This window comes from Scatophagus argus, chromosome 1, assembly GCF_020382885.2.
Source record: "Scatophagus argus isolate fScaArg1 chromosome 1, fScaArg1.pri, whole genome shotgun sequence".
In the NCBI taxonomy this organism is placed as follows: domain Eukaryota; kingdom Metazoa; phylum Chordata; class Actinopteri; family Scatophagidae; genus Scatophagus; species Scatophagus argus.
In genome coordinates, this window is record NC_058493.1 from 16234295 (window position 1) to 16247744 (window position 13450).

The 13450-nt window shown below is 40.5% G+C and overlaps 1 protein-coding gene across 4 annotated transcripts in view; it reads left to right on the forward strand.

The window, feature by feature from the left end:
- Nucleotides 1–13450, forward strand: part of zfhx3b (zinc finger homeobox 3b) — a 328411-nt gene that overhangs the window by 96220 nt on the left and 218741 nt on the right. The gene's annotated exons all lie outside the window — the stretch shown is intronic.

Sequence of the window (13450 nt, forward strand, 5' to 3'; positions counted from 1 at the left end):
TAAGTTTTAATAGTGTTTGCTGGGGTGAGAATAGCCTGGTTTCCCTGTTGATCTACATTGTGTGGGTTTACAGGTTTACAGGTGTAGCGTCAGAGAGACACGTTTCATGCTCCGAGGTGGCAAATGTCATGTTTTTCAAGTTGAAGTGGGTTGTCTTTACTGCTCTGGGCTGTACTAGGTGCTTCTGCACCTCTGATCGCCTCTGATCGACTTTCTCAAAGGTTACAGCTTTTCTCTTTTCTGTGATTTTGTGTATTTGATGTGTTTTTCCTCGCTGAGATAAAAACCAAAATATGTGGCAAACTGTGATGATTCTGAAGCGGTTAAATCTGTTTGACTCCTTTTCAACATAGTTACAGTTTTTTTTGTTTTATTATTATTTACCCTGAAGTGCTTTGAAATAACAACGTCAAAATAAGACAGAAATAGAGAAATGTTTATTTATATTACTCAAAAGGCCGTAATTGTTTCGTAAACACACATATTCCAGAAATTACAACAAATACTGTTTTCTACATTTCTAAATCATTTCTTTCTTTTTATATCATCAGTGACTGACATAACAGTGATTTAGCTGACACCATGACAGACAGTTATGCGTTTATATAATCATATTTACTACTGAGTCAACTGGCATTCGTCATATCCACGTGACTTAGTGAGAAAATATAAAATTGGCATCACGTGGAAGGTTTAGTTACTGTGTTACTACAAAGTGACTTGTGTTTTGTTAGTTAAGTTTACTCTTGACCAATAGTCTGGATTGACAGACTGGATCAACTTTCAAAGTCCTTCGGGCGTGTAGACAAGCAGCCACAGATATGGAGGAAGAGGAAAGGGTGTTTCCTGTAAATGTCACATTCATTTTTAGATGATGAGATATTTTTTTAAAGGGTCAGCACAAACATTCCTGGTGGGTGCTGCTCTGGAAGCTCTGAGAGGAGGCGGTGTTTATTTGGATAACACAGTCCTTTCAGAAACCCTCATCACACGTGGTGTTATATTGTCATATAACTTAAATGTAACTTAAACCATTCCATTTATTAGATGACGCTAGGTGACCCATTTAGAAGTTGTTTTAAACTTAATTTGCACGTACATATTCGCCAGACCAAAAGGTTAATGGCGAACAAATTAACCCCTGTAGCATTATCTTACAAATGGCCTGCAGCATATGATAACCTATAATCAATATCACCAATTACGTGTCAGACAGAGGCTATTGGCCGTGACCTGTCTCTCATGAAGAGACTTTCTGAGGAAACAGGATCTCCTCCACTATGCACATGCAGGATCTCTGTCCTTCTGATGTCATTACAGACACCTGGGACTACCTATCATCCACTGACTGCATCCGTGCATCTGAGTCTGTTGCTTCATAACCTTCTGCTCTACTTCTTTTCCTTCATCTCCTCTCCGCTCCTTCATCTTTGTTTCCTCTGCATCTTCATCCTCTTTTTCGTCTTATTCATATTCTCCTTTTGCCCTTTCAGTCTGCCTCCCTTTTTTTTTTTTTTTTTAAAACATTCTGGGCTGTTTTCAATGTTACATTAAAAAAACTCATTTTAAAAAGTCTTTAGTATGGATTTAATCAGTTTTTAATCTTCCACATATTCCCACACGAGGTGACAATCTGTCATAAACTTCTGTGAGCAAATGAGATTGTTTCATCCCTCAAATCATATGAAATCTATATTATTAATGAATTAAAAAGAAATTTAAAAGTATTATTTTTAAGTATTATATATTTAATTGTTGCAGTGGTTTGAGTCATTTTTGTTTTGGAAAATGACTTCAGATGTATGTTTGTACATAATATAACTTCACTGATGAAAGTCACAGTAGCTGTATGTTTGTTTCCGCTCTGAAATGAGAAGACTTTGGGTATCTCATATTCAAATCGATACAGGAATCTTTCCCAATAAAAGAAATCTTCCAGTTTTATTAGAAAGCAGAATCAGGCTGTGTTCATTCTCGAAATCAGGAGCGTCCTGCAGACGTGCAACCATCTTCCAACTCCAAGTGTTACTGCGCAGTTACATAATTAACTGGCGGTGAATAAATAAAGAAACATGAATATAGTTGTGACTTTAATCGAATGCTTTTCAAATATTGTTGGTGCCTGCAGACTCCTTTACTAAACATGGAATATAACAAATGTTTGAATTGTTAATTAAGTCCAGATACGTTAAACGGGTGATTAGCACCACATTAATGTTTGAGCTTGTACTTTGTTCGGTTTCAAATGATAAATAACAAATGTTGATCATAAAAAAGTCGTGTTTGCCCAAAAGCTTTTAAACACTTGAACTAACCTAACGAAAACATTTGTCTAATTAAGAGTCTCAGCATGCAGCTTCTCATATTGGTGTAACTTTTCAGCTTCAAAAATAAAAAAAACACTGTTTCTTCGGTTCAGTCCACACTCTAACAATTTGATTTATTTATTTTATTTATTTTTTTTTAAAAAAAGGCAAATTTCAACTGAGACAACACACGATCCATTCATTTATATTTAGGAATTGCGCCATAAAGCTGCGTCTCTCTGGTAAACATGTGAGACTGAGAAACCAAATTAAACGTTTCTGCGCAAAGTTCTTAAAGTTCGCGTAGTGAAACAATTACATTGTTTTCTCACACACACATTGTTTAGTCTTGTCTAAATTCCCGTTAATGGGAAATATTGACAGATCAGTTTGAAGTAGAAATCATGAAAAACTCACAAGCAGTGATTAGAGCCAAATAACTGATTATTTGCATAATGACACTAATAATAATAATAATAATTAATTATAATAATGCAATAGTAGTCATTATTTCAGTGGACTATTTGGGACTGGCAGAGGGGCGTCCAGACTGCAGGCGCTGCTGCCTGTGTCCTCCCGGATCTGTTCATGGTCAGTGGCTGCGGAGACCTTGAACTTCACCGGAGCTGGTCGGGGTTGCTTTGGGATGCGGGGGGGCAGCTGAGAGCCATATGCCTCCATGTGACTGCTGTGACTCCCAGCACAGAGTGACTGATCCTCACCGACTCTTCTGGGGAGGACAAACACCCACTGGTTCTCTGGCTCCTGATTTTTATTTATTTATTTATTTATTTTAAACAATAATTATTTTTTCTACTGGTACACATTTGGTCCATTTTTGTTTGGGACATAAATCTGTCGGAGTCATGAATTTGCTGAGTTCCTCTAATTTCTTCAGTTAGTGGCCTGCATGTCTGCATGTCTGCAGTTAACAGCAGTAATGTGACCGGCAAAAGAAACGTCCCGTTGGTGTGATTTTGTTAAGAAATCAACATTGAAATTGATTGAGAAATATCTGCAGGAAGGCGTTTATTTCTCAAAGTGTTGCTCAGAAGGCCTTATATTTACATAATGTAGTCAGCATGCAGATGGTTTCAGCTGTTGGGGCCTATAAAAAATTCAGCCTAGAGTAAGGCATAAGTGATGTGTAGGGGTCCAAAGGGGGTTAACGTAAGGTGGGTTCACCCCACCCCACCCCACTACATCCACCCCAACCCTCATCCAGACTGTCCTGCGGTCCAGACCTGCTTCACATTTAGGCCATGTTTGCCCTTCATGGATTGGATAGCACAGAGAGGAGGGCTAATGGCTTACTGTAACCAATATAAATAGAAACATGCAGGCAATTAATTATTTCTTTTGCTCTTTTCTAAATGTCGTGGTGTTGGCTCGGCTGCTTTCATCGGTTTTTTTTTCTTAAACACGGACTATTTTGTTTCACAAATATTAATTGATTAATGATCAAACATTCGGGCGAGTAGATACACTTACATCCTGCATTGATGTTTCAGGTTGCTATTTTTGTTGCACATCAATTTTGGCTATGCAACACTGCAGGCCTCATCCTGTGTGCGATACGTCACATCTTGCAGCAAATGTGATGTCATGTTTGAAATCTCTTTGGTCTGTGATTGACTGGAGATAACTCTTAATAATGAGGACTAAATAAACGTTATTATTTCTTTCCTCTGAGGAAAAGGGAGGGAGTTGAGACTAAGGTGAGGGATAAATAAATGATGTTTAGAGTTGAAACTTTCAAACAAACTCAGGCAGATAAAACGTCTGATTGTGGCAGGTCCCCCCCTCTGTTTGCCAGTTCAGCGTAAAATAAAAAGAAAAGAAAAGGAAAAAAATCCGCGTAATAGTCAAATGAAGTCATGTTAGTTTAACTTTATTATCCAGATGTGCTGTTGTCGTTGAGACTTTGATAAAATTATATTTAAAAAGATGTTTTTATTTTGAGGGAGACAGGGCCACTTGGCAAAGCCCTGAAGAGCATAAACAATAGGCCTTTAATTTACATGACAGGAACGGAGGTGGCCATTAAAAAAAATTTAAAAACAATCATACAATGAGTTCCACCAAATTAAAATAAAATGCAGTTTGTTTACGCACTAATTTATATTATCACCATTTATTATGATAAAATAAACGTTTCTAAAACAGCGAGCAAAACGTCTTAGATTTGAGCTCCACAGTTTAAACGTAGCCTGCCGTGTTGCTCACAAGCTCGGGCCTGATTGCTGTGTTCATGCAAACAAGTGTCCTATTAGAATATAATGAATATTAAATAGACGGAATAAACTTGTCAGCTTCAATTGGATCACTCGCCAAATTCCTCAACAGTTGGCCCTCCAGGCAATTAATACAAGCTATTACCCAGAGATAATGCCTAATTAGCCCCGATTAGTTGGAAAAAGAGGAGGGGCTGGTGGCGCTAATTGAAAAATCCTTCGGAAAAGGAGGCTGCGCATTGCAGACTCGGGGTTCTTATGAGCAGCTCTCAGTGGTAAATGCCATTCACATTCAAATGAGAGTGACAAACTTTGGCACAGAAACAAGCGCACGTCCGCCTCCCAGCCTGCTTTGGGGAGAAAAAAAAAAGCAAAACAAAACAAAACAAAAACCAACTCCGCCTTTTGTTAACCTGACACGTGTGTAGAGGAGTGTTATTTGTTTAATTCTGGGGGAAAATGGCACCGTGCCCGACGAGCATGTAGAAGAAAGCCAAACCCATATACTATAATGAAAATGATATCCTATGATATTTTTGTTGCTCGTCTTTGTCTTTCCTGAACATAACGCCCACAACACAACAGCCGGGGCGCACACACGTGCCAACAAAAGGCCACTGCAAGAATAATCTCACTGAAATAAAGTGCGTGTGTGTGAGTGTGTGTGCGCGCGCGTGTGTTAAGAATGGACTTTAAATGCATTTAAGCTACAGTATATAGAGCAGAGCCTTGCACCTGTCTCCCTCTCGCTGGAGATTTGCACCCCTCCTGCTGCCGCCATTGAGGAGTCGCTTTGTGTGCATGTGTGTGTGTGAGTGTGTGAGTGTGTGACCGACCATGCATGACATATTCGACCGAGACATACACGCTCGCACACGCAAACGACGCCTTTCCTGCGGCATTTGTCTCTTCCTCGTGCATTACAGTGAATATGTGACCTAAATAACCATTTTATTGTCTGTTCCTTCTTTTAGACTTCTCATAGAATAATCCGTAATTTTGCACGTTTTGTTGCCCCCCCCACACGCACACCCACCCCTACACCCTTCATCTATACGATGTAGACTTCTTTGATGAGTGTAATATTAACATGATAAGGAGATGTCAATGAAAAGCTCTATACCTGACTGAGCAGATGGCTCTGTGATGCTGGCTCTAATGCAATATTAATGCATGCAGGGCTTGTTTCTTATCAGAGAAGATCTCTCCAAAATTGTCCTCCACAGGGACCCACTTAGAGTGAAGCACACATAATAGAAATGATCACTCTTTTTTAGCCTGCATCTGAAAGATACCACTCCACTTTATACAGTAAGTGAGAAGAATTTGGGAAGCATGGTTAAGATAGGCCTGAATTGTATTTTTTGGCTAATGTAAGCATATTTTCAAGTCGGATTTGCCAGTTCATTTTCAGCTTCTACTGAACAGTTTATCAGTGAAAACACACAAACTGTCAAACTTTAAAAAAGGAAAAAAATAATGAATTTAATTAAAATATCAAATTTAACAATTAAAAGTAAGTAAAGGTAAAATTCATCCACAAACAATGCAAAGGAATCATTATCAGTAAATGAAATGATTTTAATTTTTTAATTCGACCAATCTTGAATCATACAGTTTTTGCTTTTGTTTGTTTTTTTTTTTTTTTGTTTTTTTTTTTTTACAGAATTTGGCTTTGGCTTTTACCTTTGTCGTTGAGATTAACTAGGAATTAATTTGGTATTTTTTAATTCATTACAGATGATTTCATCCTATATTTATATTTATATTTTGTTTTATTTAAATCTTTAATGATGGCACAAGTGGAAAAATCTGCACATTACCTGACTGTTACAATAAATTTTCCTCTTCCATTCAGGGCAGTTGAGATTTATTTAAATGAATAATATTGTCAGTTGAGGGTATTGATTGTAGGATTGCGAAGGTGTGAGTAAAATAGAGTGTTGATGTGTCCGCTGTGGGCTGTGCCCTGTGAACAGAGAGGACCCGAGGATAATGAGGCATAATGCTGCCTGAGACAGGGCCTCCTGCCGAATAAATCCCAAATTATACCCCAAACCAAGTGAACATTCTCCTGGGGGCCACAAGGTCAAGTCCATGACCCCTGACCCCAGAGAGTCTGGGTCTGGAGAGGAGGTGAGGCGGGAGACTGAACACGGCTGCCGCTGCTGATGGTGCTGCTGATGATGATGATGACGATGTTGGCAGAGGAAGTGCCTGAGACCTGGTTGTTGTCTGCCTCTGCAGCCTGCTGTCCTCAGCCCTGCTCCTCCCGGCTTGATTTTAGCCAACACTCCATCTATTATTTAGCAGACTTATTAAAAGTTATTTCAGAGCCATCAGGTCCTGCCAGATGACCTGAGAAATGGGGCCTCCTGAGCGACCAGACAGACTGGAAAATCCAAATGGACACAGAGGAACTGCTAAAACACACAAGCTCAAAACAAACAGAAAACAGTGTCTGCATTATTAAGAGGCGCATTCGCTATAGGAGAAATAAGAGCTCTTCAATATTTCACAAGCAAAATCTCAAATATGGATGAATGTTTAATTAAAGTGAAGTTTTGCCGTACATGTAAGAGAAAAGTAAATAAAAGCACAAAACGACAGATTACGTTTGAGTGAGGTACCAAAGTATATAGGAAAAAAACACAATGCTTTCACGGATAAACATCTTTCAGTGAGTTACATAAGCTACTGTAAATCATTTGTCTTTAAAAATCAAGTAAGCAAGCACTATTTAAAAATGATAAAATGATGATTATGGAGTCAAATAAATTTGTTAGTGTCAAAACATCTGTTAATGTCAGAAATTAACCAGAAAATCTAAGAAAAAAATCCAAGAGGATTTTAGTTTTAATCCCTTTTGAAAGCCATTTTAATATAATAACCAATAAAATCAACACTTAATTCAAATGTGTTGTGGCTTTATCCTGAAGAGACTGACCTAACCTCTGTCTTGACACAGGTTTTGCCTCAGTCTGTGCATAGCTTTGAATATTCATATCTTTGTTGAAGAAGCGTGACATAACCTTTTCCCCCTTAATGTGATGTGTGCACATGCACTTCCCAGCTGTGTCCAGAGAGGGCGGGTCTATCGTGGGGAGATTGGGGGTGCGGGGGGATGAACGGCGTATGGAGCAGGAGCTGGCCGAGGCGGAAAGGTCAGGGGAGGCAGGAGACAGGCGGGCTGGCCGACTGCTAAAGCTTTGAACCTAACAGATGGTGAAGGTTAGGTGACGTCCCCTCGCCTGGCCTTTCCCCAGTAATTGAGGATAATTTGAGCACCAAAGAGAGCAGGCCTGTCCACTGTCAGGCCCAGAGAGGAGAGACGAGGTTAATATGAAAATGATTTTGCGTTACGGCTGGCTTTGTGGGGCTGGCCGCGATCATAATCCTGGCCTGAGGCAGCAGGGATGAAGAAGTGTCACCCTGGGTCCAGGCGCCACGCCATGCACATGAATACATCTCCAACCCATGGCCCTGTGCCCCCCATTAACCAGCACTCTGCCAGGACCGATTACACACTCCCACTCAGGAGCCAGGCAGGCTTTGGGGGCATTTTAGGGAGGCTTGGGAGTGAACTGACATCACCCCTTATCCCATAAGAACAAAAGAGGTGCAGGGATTTCTCACCTCTCCTCACAGCTGCTGTAGCTGAGCACATCACCTCCTCTTTGTGACTAAACTTGGATCGGCATCGCTTTTTTTTGGGAGTTGTTAAATTCTTCTAAGTGTGTTTTTGCTTTGGGGGGAAAAAAAAAACTGCAAATGATGTGAAATTTTATAGCCAGTTGGACCATTTATATTTTTCTTACGCTGTGGTAGATTTTTTTTGGAAAAAATACTAGATTTGTAACATGACTGGACTGACTGGACTTCCCCATAGCACAAGCCTGTCAAGTTGCAACAGTGGGACCAATTCTGTCCAGAAAGTTGCCTCTTTGGTATGATGAAGTCATTTACAACTATTGATCTAATAGTCAAACTGGCCATGTTAACCTGAAGAGCCTTGGAGGGAGTTTCTGGGAAAATGGAGGCGCCCCAGGGACCCTCTCATAAGCTCAAGCAAGACACAATAGACAGAGATGTAATTTAAAATGGTAGCTGTGGCCGGGGCCCTCTTATACGTCAGCACAGAGCTGCAGTCTTGCCTGAGCTTTCTCCATCTATTCTAATAGTAATAATTTCATAGCAAAAACACATAGTGGTTTCTGTTGGCTTGAAATACCAAATATGATTAATTAAATTTAAGTTTCAAGGTAACATAAATCCTTAAACAATCCGTAAATTATCACAGCAAAAGCCAAAGGTGAACATGTTCGGGAGGTAGATGAATTTAGATTTGCATTTTTAGAACTTATGAAAGATATTAACATTTGTCTGATCATACAGAGGGCACACACACACACTGACACGCATGAGTCTTAGTACAAGAAACAAAGCAATGCAACAATGAATACAGTAAATGTATTAATAATTGTAGAATCATATCATAAACAATCATTTGTTTTTTTCTAACTTGGACTCAATATTTTAATCATTTAAAAATATGTAGATGGATGTAGATATTTCTTACAAACAATACAAAGTAAAAGTTTTAGTAAAAGTAAAAGTACTTAATGTATTAATAATAACAGCATAAAATGTTGAAAAGTGCCCTGTGTGTTCCCACACTGCTGCTGATACATTTACAGCTCTTACAGCTCTGTTTATGAATGTGTGTTTGTGTGTCAAGTAGCTTGCTGTGTTCGTGTGACATCGAGCCGGGTGGCCCGTGGGCTCCCCCAGGTGTAGTCCAGATGAAGGGGTCTTTACTGGGGCGTCCCTGCTGCTGTGCCCTCTGCTCGTCCGTCTTGTTCGCCAGGAGCGGCAAGCTTTAAAGTAGCTCCTGTTCAGCCTGTGACCTCCTAGTCCAGCGTGGCCTGTCTGAGCAGGAGAGGAACCCTCCCAGCCCTGGAGGATAGTCCCTGGTTTACTGCAGTCCCCATCCCTCCTCACCTCTTTAACAGCCCTCCCTGCACGTGAGAGCCCCTGTTGAAGTTTTAGTAAACTGAAACTTGTTCATGTACAGAATGGATATTAATAATGATTTAGTGGCTCTGCTGACACTGATAGCCCCCCACCCCCACCCCTTCACCGTACTTCATGGGGATTGGTCAGTTGTCAGGTCAGTTGTTCCCTCTGAAGAAGAAGGGTGAATGAAAATTGTAGACTGCTTCCCCAAAGAGAAAAACAAGTGGTTCATGCAGTTTAAAGGCCATTTTCTTTTCACAGATACACACACACACACACACACACACAAATGAGTAGTATGATTGAATTTTTTTTTCTTCCATATTTTGTGATGCAACTCATATTTCAGTAAATCACAAGACAGAAATTTTTTCAGGCAGTTCAATTCTTTTTATTTGTTCTCTCACCAGGGGTGTATTTTCTTCAACTTTTTTTTTCTTTGCTGTAGTCAGAGATGTTATCTTGCATGTGTTTTCTATTTTACATGTGCAAGTTGGAGACCTGGGAAGAACCAGTGGCGCAACAGGGCTTTCTGTATTATTGTCTTCTGATTATTTCACCTTTTTTTTTTTCTCCAATTGGAAGAATAACATTCATCGTTCCTTTGACCTACAAGATCATGGCAGAAAGTATGTCTTTGAAAAATAAAACAAAAAATCCACTTTTAAATAAGATCAATTGTAAACAAACCCAGGGCAACCCTTTGAAAGGCCCCGCCAAGAGATTTACCTTGCCCTGTGGCAAATAATATTCCTTGAACTGGGTTTAAATTTCAAGTGTCTTGGGTTTATAAAAACCTGGAACAAAAGAAAGCCAGTCTCTGAACAGCAAATATTATCTGCTGGTTGGGCAAGATGTCAAGATTGCCTTTTTGTTGTCTCAAATACGAGGCCAGATCTAGTGTCTGGCAAATCCCAGAATAAACCTCAGAATACATCCCTATTTACTCAAATTTAGTAGGATCAGTATAAAACCACATCTGCATGCACAGTTCCAGATAGACCTTACCTGTAGGCTGAAATTTCACAAACTGGATCCTTTCAAGATGTCTTTACATTTTGCTTTTAACAATGTAAAGCCCTCACCTCACTTCCCTTGCTTTTTAAAATATATAGACACTTTTGTTGGTTTATGCAAAATTGACAGCATTTTATTTTTTTTTGTCTGCTTTATAATAATTGTTAAAGCCTGAATACTTTTATGGGACTACATGTTGTTATGTTCAGAATAATACTGTTATTAGAATGAGCTGTTACGTACTATAATTTGATGTTTAATTATAGAAAGAAAAAAAAAGAGATTGTCCTGGCTCGCGCTGTAATGGCTATCTTTCACAATGATAAACACAGCAATAACTATTTACTTTTCTCTGGTAATAACAGCACTAGGAAACCAAGTAATGACCCGTTCCCTTGATCAGTCTGATATCGAGCTGTGATGAAAGCGTATGGGAACAAGTTACAGAGGCCTGGTGTGACATCCATTACTTCTTAATATCCTGCAGTCTCTCCTTTTTCTTTTGCTCCCAAAATCCCCAGCGTGTATGTATGTAACTACCCACCTCAGCACACGCATTCTCATTCTGGCCTGCTGTGACACATTTTGTCTTTTCTTTGTTTGTATTATAGATATATATATAAAAATAGAACACATCGGAGGAGAACAGAAAAGTAATCAAGAACGAGAGCTGCTGCTGCACCTCTGAGTCACTTTTTTTTTTTTTTTTTTTTTTTTTTTTAATTGGATGCAGCTTTTAAGTGAACTTCAGTGGCTGGATAGAGGCAGGAACAGCACTGGCTGTAATTTGGTTTTCTTTTGTAGTGAGCCCTTGTCAGAGCCAAATAAACTCAGCACAGCTCACTGTCTGGGCAACCTTTCCCTGCAAACCGTTGCACCACAGCAAGAGAGCCTTCTCTGTCATCTGATGTTCCACTCTACTTAAAACAGAAGCAATGGGGGTAGAGGGTGGGGTGTAGAGGAAAAAAAGAGAGAAAAGCCACGGCCCCGCTATCATCATTTTATTTTGATTTTTTTTCCCATCCCATTCTTTAATCCCTCTGATGAAGTCTGTACAGGCAGAGGCATGCTCTCGTAGACAGCAATTTCACCGCGCCATATGTGCCTCACACATCGGATGGCAGGGAGGAGAGGGGTCTGTCAGCCAGGAGAAAGGAGAGGAGAGGAAAAATACACGACATGAAATCCAGAATGGGCTGCAGCCGGGGAAACACTGATATCCTGTGATGTTTTGACTGCAGTATCCACTCATTCTGCTTTCGCAAGGTGCCCATTGTGTGTTACCCGTTACAGTCACAGTCACAGTCACCAATGACACTCACCCTGTTCTGAAATATCAACTCTTATGCAGGTAAACAAATGAGCCAGGTACACACACAAAAGGAGCCCGGGTACCTACACAAAATGGTGGCGAGATGTGCGCTGCTTGGCCCCTCCCTGCGCTGAGGATGTGGTGCCGACACCCTGATCATGTGATTAGAGAGGATGGAAAATAGCTGTGCGTCGACTGTGGTTGCCTACAGACTTCCCTGGTTTATCCGTCCGCCCAGAGGAGATGCATTTAATTCACTGTGGATGCGCATCGGTGCAAGACGGAAGGACAAACAGAGGGACAACTAATATTTATTCAGACACTGCAAAAATGCACATCAGGCTTAGTTGATTTTCTCTAAGTATATGAATGCATATGATGTCTTTTAGTACTATAAACAAGACAACATCAGGGAGTGAATTGGCCAAATATCAGTATAGAACCACATCATACAGAAGGAGGTGCTTGTCACTATGAAGAGGACAGAAGGGGGAAAGGGAATGGGTGGGGGGCAAAAAGATTTAAATTTGGGTCAACAGACTTTGCCCAGTTACATGTAAGTGGAGATCCATAACCCTGTTTGGTCCTTGATCTGCTTGCATTTTCAGCACAGTTTGTGCTGACCAAGCAGTTTGCACCTTAAATCTCACACTTGCTTCCTATATACATAATATATCCATCTCATAAACTCCAGACCTGTTTACTCTCCTGGTGAAATATGTGTAGACCACAGGAGGGTTGCGCCACATTCATGCTTCTTCCAGAGAAGGCGAGAGAGAGAGAGAGAGAGTGAAGCGGAGAGGATGTTGGTGAGGGTGGGTGGGGGCAGAAGGTTACACTTAAGCTCTGATTGGGTAGTATGTAATTAAGGCTGCATTTGGCAGCTTTCAATTTTAGGTGAGAATTGAAGGGGAATTAGAGTGACTGTGTCTATTACTAAGCTCACCTGAGAGCTCAAGAGCATGTATCAGCTCTCTGAAGCACAGTCCTGTCTTATAGATTGCTCCACAATGGGCTGGCCCCTGGGCTGACTTAGGTTGAGATGCTGCTAAGATGGCCTGGCATTGTTCAAGTGAACTCAGCATTTCTGCAGGAACAACGCATGTTAAAAAAGTACGATTTATTTACTTATTTTTGAAGATTTTGCTTCTTTGATTAAAAGAAGAGGAATAAAAAAAAAGGAGTACAGAGGTTCCCAGCTGCTCCCAGCCAACATTCTTCACGGTAATGCATCAGTATCATTGCATTCATGCCGAGTTGGACAGTGGCTCCAGCGAGTTGTTTTAAATGTATTTTAAATGGCTATAATAAGGCCTGCTGTGTGATTGATGCTGTCAGTGTACAGCATATACCTATGCAACCCTGGGCCCAGCAGGTGTAGATCAGCAGCACATTAGACAGGCGGGGGGAAATGTGGCGCGCATGTGGCGACGTCTGGGAACAGAGACATACATCAGCTGTCCCTCAGCAGCGGCAGTACAGTGCGTACTGTATCTCCTGGAAGTGTGGTAAGAGCTCTGCCCGGGAGGATCTCGATAATGCCCTTCATTTGCTGCAGGGAAAAC